Consider the following 11368-nt stretch of genomic DNA (forward strand, 5'->3'; position numbering starts at 1 on the left):
TTAATCCCAAACGGGACCCTCCATGGATTAGTGGTTTTCGCAAAAAAGGGGTTCTTGGAGTCGCCACCAATGTTTTACTCAAAACATTGGAAAAAGACATAAGGCAATTGATTTTCGCAAATCAACCTTGGCCATTACAACCAGAGTTGGGTAAGGGAGTCGATTACGTGTGGGGAAGGTGTTAGCACCCCACAACGCCCCTTTTGGGTTCCCTATGACGGATTATTTCATAAATAAAAGCGTAAAATTACTAAACTACCCCTATTTATTAGAACGATTATAGGTAAACTATCTACATGATGAAAGCTTTAAACGTGCAATGCAACAATCAAAAAGCGGTAAAAGAAAGGATTTGGAAAGAAACCTTCGAAGCGGGCTTTTATATACTCAAAAAGGAGTTAGGAGGCTTTTTGGCGCTCCTTCCCACTACACGTTCGCTCGCTCCTTTCCCTAAAAATGATATTTACTATGGAAATCAAAGAGATTTCCCTTCGACTTGTTCGAGTCTCAAGCTAAAGGCTCATGAACTCAAGAACTTAGTCGGATCAGCTTTCGGAGAGATTTCTAGGGCAGAGAATAGCTCAAAAACCCAAGAATACTCAGCCAGAGAGTGGAGAAATGCTCCAAATGTGTGGAAGGACGAGCCAATGACGTCCTATTTATAGGATTGAGGCGCAGTACGGCCTAAGGAGTCAATACGGCCCGTACTGAGTTTTTGAACTACAGTACGGTCGTACTGAATTCAGTACGGCCGTACTGAAGTTCAAAAACTTCAGTACGGCCGTATTGATTTCATTATGGCCGTATTGTAGTTCAAATGGCTCAGTACGGCCGTACTGAACCTTTAGGAGGGTGTATTGAGCTCCAATCCTCACACACCGTTATTCTAAGCTACTCTAAGACTTCTAGACCTACAAAGAATCATCCTAGGGTCTTCCAGGAGTCCTTCCGGCTGACTTTCCTTCGGTCTTCGAGAGTCTTATTTCTGACCCGGACAATTTTAGGGGTCTACACTCTTAAAAGAGAGTTATTCTGTATTTCCAAATTGATCATTGGATCTGTGAAGAAGAAATGATTTTTCTCCTTGTTGGTTTTTGAATCTCAACACAAGGAAAGGGAGTTCCGAGGTTTTGGAGGATTCAAGTCTTGTAAGGTTTACAAGAATAGTGGAAATCTCAAGTGGGAGACTTGAGGACTGGACGTAGGCAGGATTGGCCAAACTAGTATAAAATTGAGTTTGCAATTCTTCTTTCCCTACACTTTTAATTACTTGTTATTAATTGTGATTGAGTAGTTTGAATCATCAGTCATTCTTTACATATAAATTTATCTAAGGAATTGAATTTGTAAGAAAGTAATTTAGAAAAAAATTTATAAGAGGAAAATTTGGAAAACTTAATTCATCCCCCCTCTTAAGTTATACGAGGCTATTTGACTAACACTGAAGCTTGTCCATAAGCTCTCGATCATAGTATGAAGGAATATGCCTCCTTCTCAAGGCACTACGGAGCTCATTCCAATATTGAATTGGGGGCTCATGATTTATTCTTCTTTCTTTTTCTAAAGAGGTCCACCAATACATGGCATGCCCTTAGAAGCTAAGGGTGGCCAAAGAAACTTTCCTTTCTTCTCTCACTCCATGGCAAGAGAAAAGTTGTACAACTTTCATTCCCCAATCCAAATATGTTTTAACATTGTCTTTGCCATGAAATGAGGGAAGAGTAATGTTGGGTTCCTTATTGGAGGACTCCCTATGTCTAGGTTGTCTTGGGGGTCTTTGATAATAATCAACATTGTGATGACTACTATAAAGGCTCCCACTTGGAGGTTGGGTATGATGCCCTTCCTCCTCATGTATACTTGTAGGTATCCTAACCCCTTTTCCCTTTGAGGACTTAGGGGGAGGGACTCTTGCTCTAGATCCACTAGCTTCCCCCACAACCAATTTCGCAAGTAGTTGCCTTATTTCTTCAATATATTTGGCATTTTCTTTTTCTCTTTTTCTAATTTCTTCCTATCTTTTTATGTTTTCCTCTTCTTTTTTTCTTATGTACTCTTTCAACTCTCTAATCTCATCCCTAACACTAGGTATACTACTATAGAAGTTATGACCATGTACACTAGAGTGATCACTCATCTTTGGCACAAAAAGGTTTTCACAAAGAGTGAGTGATGAAAAGGTTTTCATAAAAAGTTTTTAAGGTGTAAGAGTGGTATAAAAAGGCTTAAGTGTACAAAGTGAACTATCAAGGGAGGTGGACTACTAAGAATTACTTAAAAACCAAGCCTTTTCAAGTGAAACTCCATGGAACTTGTTCAAGCCTTCATGAGGAAAACTCCATGGAACTTTTTCAAGCCTTCTTCGCGGATCCTTGAGATTGATGCAAGGATGAGGAAAAAATCCGGAGAAGCAAATGTAACCAAAGATGAGCCAAGAGTCTCGAATAGAAGTAGGGATTCCTAAATCTACAAAGAGAAAGGCTCAAGGTGAATTAGAGAAGAGTTTTCTCCTAGGTGACTTCGGTGAAGAGAATTGATTCAAATGATGAATTTTCATATATGCCAAAGTCAAAATAAGAATGTTTAAATTCAAATTTTGGTGCCAAGGCCGGTCACCCCCATGTGCTACTCCATTTGCATGTGATTTAGCATGCATTTGAGAGTAAATTTCGGTCACCCCATGTGCATGAGTGCACATGGCCAAAATGCCCTCTAAATGCAGTGTTAATTACATGTAAATTGAGATGCACATGAAACTCCTTTTTAATCTAAATCATGCCTAGACTACTTGGCCCAAAATACAAGGTCAAAAACAAAAATACAAGCTCATTAGGCCCAAACCTAATCTACATGGGCTTGAGTTAAAGCCCAACTAAAAAGTACTATGGGCTTCTCCTGAGCATTGTCCCATTCTTCATGCATCCTCTTGACCATAGCCCTAGTAGTTGGGCCCTTGGCCCATGGACCTTCATCATCCCCTCCCTCTTGAAGAGGATTTGACCACAAATCCAAAGAAGATTCCTCTTGATCAGCAAGTCCTGTAAAAAGAGATAAATAAGAAATATTGAAACAAGGACTAACCCCATACTCAGAAGGAAGATCTAGGACATAAGAATTATTGTTGATGCGCTTAAGGACTTGAAAGGGTCCATCTCCTCTAGGACTAAGTTTAGACTTTCTTTTGGAAGGAAATCTATCCTTCCTAAGGTGGAGCCAATCCAAATCCCCTTCATTGAAGACAACCTCATTTCTACCCTTATTATTATATTTTATGTATTTTTCTGTTTGGGATTGAATATGATTTTTAACCCTCTCCTAGCCTTTCTCACAAAGTTTTCCAAAAGTGGCTAAGGAACTTAACATCTCTATCAGAAACTATGGTGATGGAGGAAGCCCATGGGCCAAGGGCCCAACTACTTGGGCTATGGCAAGAAGGATGCATGAAGAGTGGGCCCAAGCCCAAGGGTAGCCCATCACTTTATTTTGTTGGGCTTTGTCTCAAGCCCAAGTAGATTAGGGTTAGTATAGGATTAGGCCTTAGTGCCTTGTATTTCTGGCCATGTTGCTTAGGATTTGCATTTAGAGGTCATGTGAATTTAGTGTTATTTTAGGTTACATGTGAAGTTGCATTACCATGTAATTAGAAACACATTTGGTGTGCATTTCGGCCATGTGCAACACATGCACATGGTGTGATCCGAAATTCAACTCAAATGGACTTCTAATTACATGCCAAATGAACTAGCACATGGGTGATCCAGGTTTTAGGCACCAAAATTTGAATTTTGAATTCAAATTTTGGGCGCCTAAGGTTAAGTGAACCTTACCATGGTTCCACTTAACCTTAAGCTAACCCAAGGTCACCTTAACCTAATTTTATCCTATAAATCACTATGGCTGAGACTTGTAAGGTTACTTTGGATTATATTGATGAGTTTTCCTCTCTTGAAATTCATCCCTCTGAAGTCACCTAGTTTCCTAAACTCTACCCTCCTTGAGTGCTTCTCTTTGTAGAGCTAGGAACCCTAGTCTTCTCCAGACTTAGCTTGTATGCAAGCTTAGGTCACATTGAGCTTTTGTGGAGCCTCCATCCTTGAAGCTTTTTCCAAGGATTTCTATGAAAGCTTGACGCATCCGTGTGCATTCTAAGTGGAAGCACATCAAGTGGTATCAAGAGCATCCGGTTTTCTTCAAGAGATAAGTCTTGATCTTTGTCTTTTGATGTTGTGATCCGTGGTTCATTATTTTCATTTTTGTTCATCTTTTTTTGAGTTCTTGTCACATGAGAGTTTCTTCATTCCTGGATCTAATTTTAACCGTAAAATTTGATGGATCTAGTTTCTTGTTTGCTTGAATGATTCATTATGCTTTTGAAATATTATGCTTCCATGAATCATGCTCTATTCGTGTGTCTTTTAGGAAATTTTCTGCCTATGAACTTTTTAATTTCTTTGAGTCATACTTGAAATCTTTTTCGGTCATTAAATGCTTGAGTCTTGTTGTTTTTATTTTTGAATCCATGTCTAGTAGGTTTGTGTAGTCCTTTGTATGTTCATCACTCTTAGCTTTGCTTGTTGATTCGTTTGAAATTTTTTTTTTTAAGTGAATCTTGAACTATTTTCTGGATTTGGCCGAGATCCATAATCATTGGTATAAGCTCATACGTTTTGTTTGATTTTAGAGTTCTTAAACTACTATTAGATCATTAGTAGTTTTCTTAGAAATTTTAGGTTTCCTAAATTTTGAAAATGTCTTAAAAAAAATTTTTCCTATCCGTGAGTGTTTGATCTTATTTTAATTGTGTGTGCTGAAAATTTGTGTTAGTAGTTCAATTTTGAATTTGAATTTTGGAGCCTAAAAACCGTGCATGTGCCATTCAAATTAGTAAGCAACAAAAGCATGTCAGATTTGCCTTGAATTTGAACCTAATTTGGTTTGTCATTTGGCATTTCTTTTGAATCTGGTTTTTAGTGCTATCTAAGAGTGACCGAGACTTATATGCTACATAAATTTTGGACAAAAAAAGGCAACTCCTAAAGATTAAAAAAAAAATTAGAAGAAAAAAGATCAAAAGAAAATTCAAAACAAATTGATTTTAAAAAAAAGGTGCTAAACCTAATTTGAAAAGCAAAAGCCGATTAAGGAGTTTGGTTTATCAATTGTTTTCTTCTCGGTTTGTATTTGTTCTTGAATCATAAGATTTTCAGCTCACATATCTTTGAGTGTTTTGGTTTTGTGCATCCATTCTAGAACTAATCTTAGGTCAATTCTTTCTTGTTCTAGTCAACTACTTGTTTGTGTCATCTAAATTGTCATCTCCTATTCTACTCTTATTTTCCTTACTTCTTCAATCCTCTTTGTTGTTCTTATAATTGATTAAACTCAAGTGTGGCCTAAGTTTGACCTAACCTATCTTCCTAGAAGCTAGTTCTACAAGGGTCATCAAAAGAAGCCTAAGAAAAGGAGGAGGAAAGGACATAGGTGTCTCGGATTTGGCAACTCAATTACACAAACACTAAACACTCTTGGCTGGAAATTTGGTGGTGGCTGGACTGGATCACTAGGACCCGTTTAGGTAGTTTAAATTCTTGCTTAATACTTGTCTTTAATTGCTTTCATACGTCTAGTATATCTTAGTTCACAAAACATCAAAAATAATTTTCATTGAAAAGAATTTGGTAGAGATTAACTACAAAGGGGATTAGTAATTTTTACTTGAAGAGGCTTGGTTTTTAAGTGACTTAGTAGCTCACCTCCCTCCAAAGTTCAATTTGTATACATAATCCTCCAAGTACTTAGTCTTAACCTTGCATAAAAATTGCTTTTCAAATTTCTTTCATCAAAAATAACCTTTCTCCTATAATGGAAGACTTTTCTACTCTACAAATGGATACTAATTCAAGTGATTACAATGACATGTCAAAAGTAACACATGAATTAAGATCACTTAAACTTTGGAAAGAGCAAGAGTCCAAACAAAGACTCAAAGAAAAACTTGAAAGGGAGGCTCAACTAGCTCTTTTAGAGGAGGAAATTCGGATATTAAAAGAGAAAGAAGAAAAATTACACCACAAGCACCGTAGTAGACATAACTCCCAACATAGTTCAACCCTAGGGGAATCAATGCATGATGATAGCCTAGCTTTAGGAGATCATTATCAACAACCTCCTAGAAGGGTTCATAGGACCCCCAAGCCAAGGGAATCTAGGCTAGATCTCCCTTATTTTCATGGAAAGGATGATGTAGAGGGGTACCTAGATTGGGAGATGAAGGTGGAACAAATCTTCACTTGCCACCAAGTGAGTGAAGAAAGAAAAGTCTCCTTAGCCACTCTAAGCTTCCAAGGTCACGCCATGTATTGGTGGACTTCTCTTGTGAGAGATAGGCGTCTCCATAATGACCCTCCAATTCAATATTGGAATGAATTAAGGAGTGCCTTGAGGAGGAGGCATATTCCCTCTTATTACACTAGGGAGCTTATCAACAAACTCCAAAGACTCCATCAAAAAAATATGACTGTTGAAGAGTATAGGCAAACGATGGAGTTATATTTGATGAGGGCTGGCATTAGGGAGGAAGAAAACATCACCATTGCTAGGTTTTTGAGTGGTTTAACTTTTGAGATAAGAGATAAGGTTGAGCTTCTCCCTTATAGGGATTTGAATGATTTGGTTCAACTTTGCATCAAAGTTGAACAACAAAATTTGAGAAAAGGTTTAAAACAAGCTCATACTCATCTTCTTTCTCTAAGGTTGATTACAAGAGGGAGGGTAAGAACAATGATTTTGAAAAGAAAAATACTTTTCCCTCCAAAAATCTATACAAAGGTAAAGAAAAGGAAAAAGACAAAAAAACAAACACCTCACACACTAGCACTAAGTCTAGTGATATAAAGTGCTTTAAGTGTCTTGGGAGAGACCACATTGCTTCTCAATGCCCTAACAAGAAAGTGATGATTTTAAGGGGCCAAGACATTTATAGTAGCCATGATGAAGCTACTACTTCTTCATCTTCAAGTAAGGATGAAGAAGCAAGTGAGGGAGAGTCATGTGAGGTCACTCACCCTTATAATGGGGAACTTCTTATGATGAGAAGGGTCCTCAACAACCAACCTAGTGATACACAATCCCAAAGAGAGAACATCTTTCATACAAGATGTAACATTTCAAACAAGGCTTGTTCTCTCATAGTGGATGGTGGATCTTGGTGCAATTGTTGTAGCACTAGGATGGTTGAGAAGTTGGGCTTGATTACCACACCTCACCCCAAACCTTATCAACTTCATTGGCTTAATTATGATGGGGATATGGTGGTCAACCAACAAGTGGAAGTAGAGTTTTCTATTGGGAACTATCAAGATAAAGTTAAATGTGATGTAATTCCCATGGAAGCTTGTCATATTTTATTAGGAAGGCCATGACAATTTGATAAACAAACTCATCATGATGGCCTAACTAATAAAATAACTTTCACTCATAAGGGTAAGAAGTTTGTGCTTCATCCTCTTTCACCTTCACAAGTGAAGGAAGATCAAGTGCAAATGAAGGCCAAACGTGAGCAAGAAAAAGGAAAACAAAAAAAAGTTAAAAAAAAATCCTAAAAATTAGTGAAAAAGAGGATTCTAGAGAGACTAGTGTTCCCTCTCTAGAGATAGTTCAAGGGGAGAATTTTGAATCAAAACCTTTATACAAAACCTCTCTCTTCCTTGAACCATCTTCTCATATCCTTATGTGTAAAGGAACACTAACTTGCACTACCACATCTTCTTTGGAAACTTTTCTACCTCTTGAGGTCAAAAATATTTTGAAAGAATTTGGTGATGTATTCCCTAATGAAGGTCCAATTGGACTTCCACCTTTTAGGGGAATAGAACATCAAATAGATCTTGTGCCTGGGGCTAGTCTTCCAAATAGGCCAGCCTATCGGACTAACCCACACGAAACAAAAGAGATAGAGAAGCAAGTACAAGAGTTGTTGGAGAAGGGTTGGATTCAAAAGAGTCTAAGCCCTTGTGTTGTACCAGTCATTTTGGTTCCAAAAAAAGATGGAAAATGGAGGATGTGTTGTGACTGTAGAGCCATCAAAAACATAACCATAAAATATAGGCACCCAATTCCTAGGCTTGATGACATGCATGATGAATTGCATGGGTCATCCAAATTTTCCAAAATTGATCTTAAAAGTGGATATCACCAAATTAGAATCAAGGAAGGTGATGAGTGGAAAACCGCTTTCAAGACTAAATTTGGACTATATGAATGGTTGGTAATGCCTTTTGGGCTTACTAATGCACCTAGTACATTCTTGAGGTTGATGAATCATGCCCTTAGGGATTGTATTGGTAGGTTTGTAGTTGTTTATTTTGATGATATTTTAATATATAGCAAGAGTCTAAGTGATCATGTGGATCACCTAAGACAAGTTCTACTTGTTCTTAGAGACAATGATGGAAGAGCATGGGCTAAAGGCCCAACCACTAGAGCAATGACCAGGAGGTTACTTGAAGATTTGACTGCTTCAGAGCTTAGTGGGCCCAATGGGCTTGGTGGGCCTAGGGTGCTTCTCACTTGGGTTTTAATTGATTGAACACCATGTTTAATTGTATTTTCTTAGTATAGGAATTTACTTTGTTGTTGGTCTTGTATTTTGACCATAGATTAGGGTTTAAGTGTCTTGGGCTTAATTTTGGGCTTCTTGAGCTTTGGGGTTTTGATACCCAATATTGGGCTCATTCTTCTTCTTATATTTTTTCCTATTCATTGTATTCATTAGACCAATGTATTTCGGTCATTAGATTAGGATTATATGAATAATACATTAATAGGAGAATTAGGTTTCATTTATGCATCATTTAGAGGTAATTTGAGATGAATTTGAGTCACATGGATGGCATGTAGTAGTTCTGGCCATGTGAGCTCAAATCCACTTCAAATCACTCCTAAATGACACCTAAATGAAGGTAGCAATCCGGTTTAAGCATGTGAGTGGCCAAAGTTTGAATTTCAAAATCCAAAATTTGAAATTCAAACTTGGCGCCAACTTTGCCTACTTGGTTGCCGCCAAGCTTGACCTAATTTTCCTCCTATAATTGTATCTCTTCCCTCCTTGTAAAGATACTTTTGAATATATGAGAATTTCTGAACAATTACTTCAGCTAATTCCCTCAAGAGTCACCGAAAATTCCAAGAGAGAAAACCTAAGAGAATGCCTTCAAAAACCTTAGGAAAACCTAGTTCTCCTTCCCTTTGAAGTGTGCAATCCTTTGAGTTCATGAGCTTGGATGCTTCCTTCTTTCATTTCCGCAGATTGTTCTTCATCTTCACGAGTCTTCAAGTGTGTTTCTATCTCCATTGAAGAAGATCCGAGCCTAGGAGGAGTTTAGGAAGAGTTTGAGCTTCACTCATACTACTCACCTCCATCAGACAATCACTTGTTTGCCAATGTAGACAAGTGCACTTTTTGTGTGGATAATGTTATTTTCCTAGGGTTTGTGGTAAGCAAAAATGGGGTTCATGTAGACCCCGCAAAAATCAAAGCCATCCACGAATGGCCTATTCCTATTAATGTTAGTGAAGTTAGGAGCTTCCATGGATTGGCAAGCTTTTATAGAAGGTTTGTTCCTAACTTCTCTACATTAGCTTCACCTCTCAATGAGTTGGTGAAGAAGGATGTGGTCTTTGAATGGCAAGAAAAACATAACTTAGCTTTTCAAGAACTTAAGCATAAACTTACTCAAGCACCTGTTCTAGCTTTACCTGATTTTTCTAAAACCTTTGAGCTAGAATGTGATGCTTCAGGTCTTGGCATAGGAGCTGTGTTGTTACCAGGTGGTCACCCCATAGCTTATTTCAATGAAAAACTTCATGGGGCTGCCTTGAACTACCCTACCTATGACAAGGAGTTATATGCTTTAGTTCGTGCCTTTCAAACTTGGGAACATTACCTTGTGACCAAGGAATTTGTTATCCATAGTGATCGTGAATCACTTAAATACTTGAAGGGTCAACATAAGTTAAATAAGAGGCATGCAAAATAGGTTGAGTACCTTGAGCAATTTCCTTATGTCATCAAATATAAAAAGGGCTCTACAAATGTAGTAGCTGATGCTTTGTCAAGAAGGCATGTTTTATTGAATATCCTAGGTTCCCAAATACTAGGGTTTGATGACATCAAGGAGTTGTATGAAACAGACCTTGATTTTGCTAATTTTTATTCTTTATGTATTCAAAAACCTTATCAAGGGTACTATATTTCTGAGGGGTATCTTTTTAAAGAAAATAAACTTTGTATACCCCAGGGATCTATTAGAAAATTGTTGGTCAAGGAGAGCCATGAGGGTGGGCTCATGGGGCATTTTGGGATTGAGAAAACTCTTTCACTTTTGAGAGAGAAATTCTTTTGACCTCATATGAAAAGAGATGTTCAAAGGTTTTGTAGTAGTTGCATTGCTTGTTTACAAGCAAAGTCAACCACTAAATCTCATGGACTATACACCCCCTTGCCGATATCCACTTCTCCTTGGGTAGACATTTCCATGGATTTTATCCTTGGTTTGCCTAGGACCCAAAAAGGAAGAGATTCCATTTTTGTGGTTGTCGACCATTTTAGCAAAATGGCATATACTTTATTCCATGCCACAAAGTGGATGATGCAAGTAACATTGCTAAGTTATTCATTCAAGAAATTGTGAGACTACATGGTGATGTGAATCAAGAAGAAGCAATAATGGACTAGGAATTTAAGTAGTTTGGGACTGAATAATTAATAAGTTCATTATCTTATTTTTAATGTAATTTTCGTTTTATTTTATTTTATTAAATAAATATGATAGGTTGCCTTGCCTTTTAGGTTGCTAAGGGGAAATAAATGCTAGTGGGAATTTATTGCTTAGTTAGTGGGCTAGTGAAGAGTCAATATTAAGTGTTAGTGGGAATTTATGTCATCTTGCCCATCTAAGCTTATAAATAGGAACCATTTGTAAAAGTTTGGGGAGAGAAAATGAATTATTCAGAATATGGATATTTTTCCAATTGAGAGGATTTTCTCTCTCTAGGTTCTTAGGAACTACTTTTGATTCTTATCCTTGAATTTCCTAATTCAAAGTGGCGAATCTTCCTCAACTTATCAATCTTTAGGGATTGTGGCGTTGTTCTTCCATTTCTTACCTCAATCCATATTTTTTTCTTTTAAATTTCTTAATTATGAGCTTTCCAACCTAGATAGATCCGTAAAACGAATCCATCCCTCTGGGTTCATATCACATGGGTTACCCAAAACTATAGTCTCCGATAGAGATGTTAAGTTCCTTAGCCATTTTTGGAAAACTCTTTGGGCAAGGCTAGGAACTAAACTTCTATTCTCTACCAC

The 11368-nt window shown here is 37.5% G+C and overlaps 1 protein-coding gene across 22 annotated transcripts in view; it reads left to right on the forward strand.

Moving 5' to 3' along the window:
* The window catches only part of LOC145951662 (uncharacterized), an 81912-nt gene that overhangs the window by 43101 nt on the left and 27443 nt on the right, over positions 1 to 11368 (forward strand). For 15 of the 22 annotated variants that reach the window (XR_014429536.1, XM_083063323.1, XM_083063324.1 and 12 more), the window contains one exon: positions 5422 to 5575. The exons of the other annotated variants lie outside the window; for them this stretch is intronic. The gene's annotated coding sequence lies outside the window, so the exon portion shown is untranslated. The remainder of the gene's footprint in view (positions 1 to 5421; positions 5576 to 11368) is intronic. 22 annotated transcript variants of the gene reach the window in all.

This window comes from Cajanus cajan, chromosome 9, assembly GCF_000230855.2.
Source record: "Cajanus cajan strain Asha chromosome 9, NIPB_CcT2T_4, whole genome shotgun sequence".
In the NCBI taxonomy this organism is placed as follows: domain Eukaryota; kingdom Viridiplantae; phylum Streptophyta; class Magnoliopsida; order Fabales; family Fabaceae; genus Cajanus; species Cajanus cajan.